This window comes from Macaca nemestrina, chromosome 3, assembly GCF_043159975.1.
Source record: "Macaca nemestrina isolate mMacNem1 chromosome 3, mMacNem.hap1, whole genome shotgun sequence".
Taxonomy (NCBI): Eukaryota; Metazoa; Chordata; class Mammalia; order Primates; family Cercopithecidae; genus Macaca; species Macaca nemestrina.
This window is the reverse complement of record NC_092127.1, coordinates 69,232,864-69,240,205: the sequence shown is the minus strand read 5'-3', so window position 1 is coordinate 69,240,205 and position 7,342 is coordinate 69,232,864. Positions and strand designations below refer to the sequence as shown.

Genomic DNA, 7,342 nt, shown 5'->3' with positions numbered 1-7,342 from the left:
TGTCATGGGAAACATTCAGACTTTATTCGCATGTCTGAACAAGCAAGATAGCAAACTCTAGTGGATCTTGTTATTATTTGTATAAATTTATGGGGTACAAGTCTAATTTTGTTACATGCATAGATTGCATAGTGTGAAGTCAAGGCTTTTAGTGTATACATTACCCAAATAACACATATTGTACCCATTAAATAATTTCTCACCATTCACCCCCTTTACACCCCCTCACCCTTCCTAGTCTGTGCTGTACTGTGCTAGTCCTCAATGGCCAACAGAACAAAGAGAAACTAATTGTTGTCTGAGAGTCAGACAACTACATATATATACAAATGTAAAGAAAACATATTAAACAAAAGGTGGAATTAACCAGTATTTGCTATGCATATTTCTGAGTAGTTAAAGTGCATGGATCATTTACTGTAACGTCAATTGTAGAATTTGTAATCTGAGTGACATTCCTAGTTGTCATCATAATTAAACAATGAGCATTCTGATACTCTGTTTTGTTAGTAGCCAATCCCTAAGGGCCTGATTACCCTAGAAGCAAAAAGTGGGAAGTCAATGGGTGTTATGAGATGAATTCTGTCTCCCAAAAATCCATATGTTGAAGCCTGAACCCCTAGTGCCTCAGCTAATGACTTTACTTGGACATAGGGCCTTTAATGAGATCATTGAATTAAAATGAGGCTGTTAGGGTAGGGTTTAATCCAATCTGACTGCTGTTCTGAAGAAGAAATTTGGACACACAGGGAGACACCAGGGATGCATACACAATCACGGAGGAAAGATCTTGTCAGGGCACAGCAAACTGGCAGCCGCCTGCAAGCCAAGGACAGAGAAGAGACCTCGGGAAGAAGCAAATCTGCTGGCACCTTGATCTTGGGCCTCCAGCCTCTAGAACTCTGAGAAAACAAATTTTTGTTCTGGAAGCCAACCAGGCTGTGTTATTTTGTTATGGCAGCCTGAACAAACTCACACAGTTAGACTTTCTTGAATGGCTCACCACATGCCTGGCCACCTCTAGAGAACATATGCATGGAAAGTACCCAAGCCTAGGGATGGTTTGAATTTTCTTCTTTCTGTTTTTCTTCATTATAGATAAATATTTCTATAATTCTAATGGGTTTTAGGTACATTCTGAAAAACACCATTTTAAAACAAAACAAAAAAATAGCCTGCCAGTTTAAAAAGTTGAGGCTCAGCTAATATTTCCTTATGTCACACAAAAGTTCCTTTGCTTAATAAATCATAAAGTGCAATCCAACAATATCCGTGCTATAATAAAATATGTCGGAATAAAAAATGAGAAATTAAGCCACGTTTTCATATGCTTTATCTAATTGTGGTGGTATTCCACATATTTAGACATATTCACATATTTGACTTTTCCAAATGTTATGAAAATAGCTATGATTTGGACATCAGCTCTTGCTTTATCATTTACATTTGTAATGGTTCTTCTACATATTCCAAGTCTTATAATAATGATAACTGGTACCTTTCGAAAAACATGGCCACTACAAGCTTTTTTTTTGAAATATCTTCAATGTACATATAAATCGAGGAACCAAATGTTGAGAGACTAATAAGGGGTTCAGAAAAGGATTGAAAGTAAGAATGATTCCAGTGGAAATACAGCTGTGGTGGAACATGGATCATTAGAAGAACCAGCAATGACAGAAGCGATAAAGAAACACAATGTGAAGGAGAAGGATCAAATTCAGGATACAGAAGAATAAACTTGGTTTGGGGGAAACAAACCAAGATTTATGTGGCTTTTGATCAAATGTCAAAGTACAGGATACAGACAATAAGTAAGTGAACCCACAAGCGACTGAAATATTTTAGTTTATTCCCAGCTGACATTCCCAATGACATTTCCTCACATGTGATTGGAAAGAAAAACCAATGAAAAATGAAAATGACTTTATAAATCACTTTGCCCTTCACCAATCAGCATCTAATCTTGCTATGCCTGTGTGGTAAAAAATAATGCTTTAAAGCACAAAGCTCTTGGAACTGTAGAAAGACTGGAGAAAGGATTTTTTTTTTTTTTTTTTTTTTTTTTTTTTTTTTTTTTTTTTAGAAAACCTTTCATCCTAAATGGATTTGAAATATTGTGTTACCCAGGCACATACTGAAATAGTTACTTCACATAGAATTGTGTTTGGATCATACATCTATGCCTTTAGTGGTAAATGAACTGGCTACATTAGAAATGGTAATAAAACAATAATAATTATTATTATGACTGCAACCATTTATTAGGCATTTTTATGTGTTCTGTACATTAAATAAAATTATAAGATCAACTCAATAATATGTAAATTTACAGATGAGGAAATCAAGTCTCCAGTGGTTCAAATTCTTTGCTTAGTCTGAGATCTGGCAAGTGGTACAAATAGGATTTGAACTCAAGCTTGTGTGACTCAGAGCACCAGTGCTTAATTTATATGTCTCATGTAACCTCCATATCACTACTCTTTCTTGATCACTGAATGCCTGATATCCTGGACTTCATTCTGTTCCCTGAAAATACTGATTTTATTCCCATCTCAAGCTTTTTCATATACTGTTTCCTGTGCTCCAAAAGTTCCTACTCAAGTTTTCTTTTTGACTTGCTCCTTTTGTTTCTTAGATCTGAACCCAGATATCGCCTTCTCAGGGGGCTTTCCTGAGCACCTCATTTAAAGTTATCCAGTCTCTACCACAGTAAACAGTTTTCTTCATGACACGTATCACTGACAGTTTCTTATTTTTTATTTGTGTATATAGTTATTGATCCCCACTTCTCCCACCAAGGATATGAGTTCTATCCTATGAGACAACCTCTACGATTTAATAGGTAGGCACTCGGTAGATATTTAAAGAAAGAATGAATGAATATCATTTAACCCATAGGAGAGGTATCATTATCTTTAATTTTTTTTACATTTTGAACATTTCTGAAATGTATAAAAGTAAAATATCTTTCCAGTGCCCACTGGGTTAATATGTGGCACAGCTGATATTCAAAACCAGGTCAGTCTTATTCCAAAACCCCTGCTTTTAACTGGAAAAGCATACTGACTCCAGAAAGTGTCAGTTCCAAGAATCACTAGCCTATATGACTACCTAAGGCATGTCTTTCAAAAATGTCTTTAGTATAGAAGAAATGCCCTTCAAAGAAAAATGAATCTCAGATTACCCGAAAGTTGTATCAGCTCAGAGACACAAGACAGAGAAAAGGACAGGAAATCATTAGTTACCCTTTAGATTTAAAGTTTTACATCCAAAGGCAAACATACATAAAACTCATAGAGAAGAAAACTACTGTTGCTTAATTTTAGAAAAGTCAAAATATGTGTTCTAGCTAAATTTCAGAAGTTATAGTCTAATACTAAACTATTATTGATACTTTTCTATTTGATTATTTAGAGGACAATTTCCATTTTGAAACTTTGAAGAGAATATTTTCAAAACTTTTATATAAGCTAGAATTAAATTAAAAGATAATGCTAGCAAAACCAAAAAATAATCAGTTCATGAATGTATATATCCAAATCTGTGTCTATATCTATATCTAACACCGGCATGCATTTTCAGGAAGGAGAGTCAGAAGGAAAGAAAATAAAAATCTTCCATAAACCAGTTCCATAGGAAAGCAATCTTTGTCAAGTTAGAAAACTGAAGTTGTTTAAATTCCAACAACTGACAAAGAGTATAAGATTATTTGCAGATTGGTATATTGCTTCCAGAAGGAAATATGTATGATGTTAAAAATGACTGTTGGGTCCATTTTCTGCAGGCCTGGCAATCTGTCTCCCCAGATGGGAGTGCAGTCATTCATACCTTCCTACATTAGTTGTGCTTTCCATCTGTCTCCATCTCAGTCTACAATAGGATTATTTTACTTATGTTTAAGACAACTCAAATTTATATTGTAAAGTTTTGTACATATGTCCAGGAGTTCCCACAGTCACATGGTAAATGTGTAAAAAAAAAAAAATGTAAATGTCTATATTCATTTGGTCTTCCTAAGGGAGGCATTCAAATTTGAAAGAGAAGTTTAAGAGATATTTATCTAAAATCACCAAATATGGTCTTTAGAATAGTCTAGCCTTTCTTTTCTCTCTCTCTAATTTTAATATTCAGGATTATTTTTCTTAAGTTTATGTAAAAGTAGTCATACTAAAGCAAATGGAAAGATAATCTACAAAATAAACTGTTGTAAAGGGAAATAAGTTTTGGATATTTTCATTAAATTCATTCATGGTTATTTTAATTACATTTCCTGATTACATCACAAAACTATAATTAATAGAATCATATTGTATGTGTAATTATAACAAAGGGATATAGCATGTGGTCCCAGGTACAATTTTAAATACTTTCCATGATTTCCAACAAAATAATATGCTTAGTATTCCTGTTTTAGTGGAGTAAACTGAGGCAGAGAAATGTTGGGAAATTTACCCAAAGCCCTATAGTTAAAAGGATCTAGCCCAAGCTATCTGGCTCCAGAGGCCAAGCCCTAAGCCTCTAAACTGTCCTGATACATTGTCAGATATGTTTATTTACACTGTTATCACCTAAAGAAGAATCTTTATTGCTGAAGTGCTAGGAAAATGAATAATTACTTCAGTATCAAACTGTTCCACATAAATAAATGTTCCCGTTACATTAACTTATTCCATAAAGTAACCAACACTTTTGATGAATATTTATTCGCAAAGAAATTGCATACTTTCCTGACTCCTTTGCCAGAGTTCATTAATTAGAAGTTTTTTGCAAAGATTCTGGAACAGCACTAGGAACGTTTTTGATGTTTAAATGTTGTTTTCTACGTAATGGATTCAGAACTTTTGGAGGATATAAAGTTGTTTACGTACCCTTATGAAACATTACTATTTTCTTTTTAGGTTTTTATCTCCTTTTGGATAGTTTTTTGCATTTCTTATTGTAGATATGATTTCACATGTTATTTATGCCTATGTTTTATATTTTAATTACAGAATATTTCCTACTCCTCCTAATTTGCTACTCCAACTCATTTTTGGACTACTGGAAAAATCTATAACTGAGCTTGTAGCAATTGGACAGTAAGAGCAAAGAAAGTCTTAGTGAGAACATGATTTGTTTTCCTTTGGGTTAACTGCTCAAAATTTAATGTTTGTCCTTTTGACATTAGGCCTAGAGGACAGTCATTATTCACTCTTAATTAACTTTATAGCTGAAAGTAGGAGACACCTTCTTCCTGAAACTTTCTTTAACTGTAGGATCACCCTCAAATTCTTCCCCCTTTTCTCTTTCCAGTTTGGCTCTTTTCCCTGAGGCTGCCTACATATGGACATTCCCACAAGATCCTGTCCTTAGTGCCCCTTATGTTTGCCATTTCCAATATTTTCCTTCACTATGTTCTCCTATTCCTGTGGCCAAAACTGTGACTTTTCTCTCTGTCCCTTCATCTCTGAAATTAAGGCTTTAATTTCCAACTGCTAAATTTCTGGATGAGATTTCAAAGGAAACAGTTTTTAAAATAAGTGAATCATTTTCTTCCATAAGCCAAATGTGTTCCCATTTGTTGCGGAGTAATGCAAGGAGCTTCCAATCTGGATTTTGAAGCCTTGGGTTTGAGTTTCAGCTCTGCAATTTATTATCTATGTGAACTTTACCAGGATGTATACTCTCTGCATTCCTTGGTTCTCTCTCCTACAAATAGGTAAAATAATACCAAATCACAAGGGTGAGTGAAGGGAAGGGACATTCCCTCTTAGACTCCAGCTATAGTTATCCAGCCACATGTCAACAACTGAGCTCCCATCCATCTGTTCTCAGTTCTGATGCAAGCAGGTGCTTCCTTCTCAGTCTTACCTCGTGGTTTCTCTAACTTGGCTACATCTCGACCTCATCTTTCTCAACTCCAGGAAACATAGATTATCTTAGAAACGTTTTTCTAAACACATCTGTAGCCATTTTCATACAATTGCCCCTGCATCCTATGATGCCTGGGACACTCTGGGGAGCTTGCAGCTTTCCTGAAGATTATCCAGGAAAAAGAGGGCACCTAGAATCTTTCTTCTTTTATACCCTCAAACGTATAAGATGTTCTATTGGCTTGGAAGCTAGAGAAAAATTGAACACTGGGCCCTTTTGAAGAACTCTCCATCATTTAAACCTCTCACTTCCCCTCTGATTCATCCCTCTATCCCCAACCTGTCTAGTATCGCTGAGTAAGGAAAATCAGCTCAGATGGTCCAAATCCTTCCAAGTATTTTATCGAAACTAGAAAGCCAAGTATTTTAATCTTTTTTCCTGACTAGTCCTGATATGTCAACATCAGCTGAGATAATAAGATTTTTTGCTCTATTTTGAATGGGAAAGGCTCACATAGCTTGAGGAAGAAGAAGATGAAGAAGGAGAAGGAGAAGGGCAACAACATTGCAGGCACAAAAAGCACGATTAACCAGCATATCTCAATATCATCTTGCTATAAATAGTAAAAGGATGAATCTAACCAATGGTAGCAGGGACATTCTCAGCACAAGAAACAGGTATGTGCCTCACATTGTAAGTTTAATAATTTTAATAAAGAAATGGCCCTGATTTCTTGGTGTCTTAATTTTAGACCTGTGGGAAGTTTCTTCTTTCTCTTCCAGACTTTATTTATTTAACTAGTCTTTTCTAGTCTTTTCGCTACTCTTTTTTTAAAACTATGCCTTTGCTTCACACAGATTGACCCTTCCCTGTCTTGAGGTGTTGAGATCAATGTTCTGAGAGACAAGTGACTCAAATGGCAAGGAAAAGAGCAAAGTCTTCGATGAGCAAGTAAGCCTGGGAAAGCCAACATAGTAAGCACCTCAGCTTACAATGGGGCTATGTTCCAATAAACCCATAGTAAGTTGCATGTATTATAAGACAAAGCTGCAGTTAATACGCCTAACCTATCAAACATCATAGCTTAGCCTATCCTACCTTAAACATGTTCAGGACACTTACAGTAGCCTACAGTTGGGCAAACTCATCTAACATAGAGCCTATTTTATAAGAAATTGTTGAATATCTCATGTAACATATTTAATACTATACTGAAAATGACCAACAGGATGGTTGTGTGGGCTCTCACCATTAACATACACCATTGAAAGATCACTGCGACTGAAGAATGTGAAGCATTTAACCAACATTAATTGCTGGTTGCTTGGAAAGCTGCAGGGGCCAAGTCCTCAATCTCTCTTCTGATGAGGCTTGAGAATAACTGGTATAGAAGGCACTGGGCATCAACACTTGATGGTTTAGCAGGCATATTGTTCTGTCCTGATCATGTGGCTGACTGGGAGCTGTGTCTCTCTGCAGCCGCCTG

General features: G+C 35.7%; 1 long non-coding RNA gene across 1 annotated transcript in view; it reads left to right on the top strand.

Moving 5' to 3' along the window:
- The first annotated feature begins 2,910 nt into the window (after positions 1 to 2,910).
- LOC105486167 (uncharacterized) overlaps positions 2,911 to 7,342 on the top strand; it is a 45,538-nt gene continuing 41,106 nt past the window's right edge. The window contains exon 1 of the long non-coding RNA XR_011621035.1: positions 2,911 to 6,807. This is a non-coding gene — a long non-coding RNA (uncharacterized lncRNA). The remainder of the gene's footprint in view (positions 6,808 to 7,342) is intronic.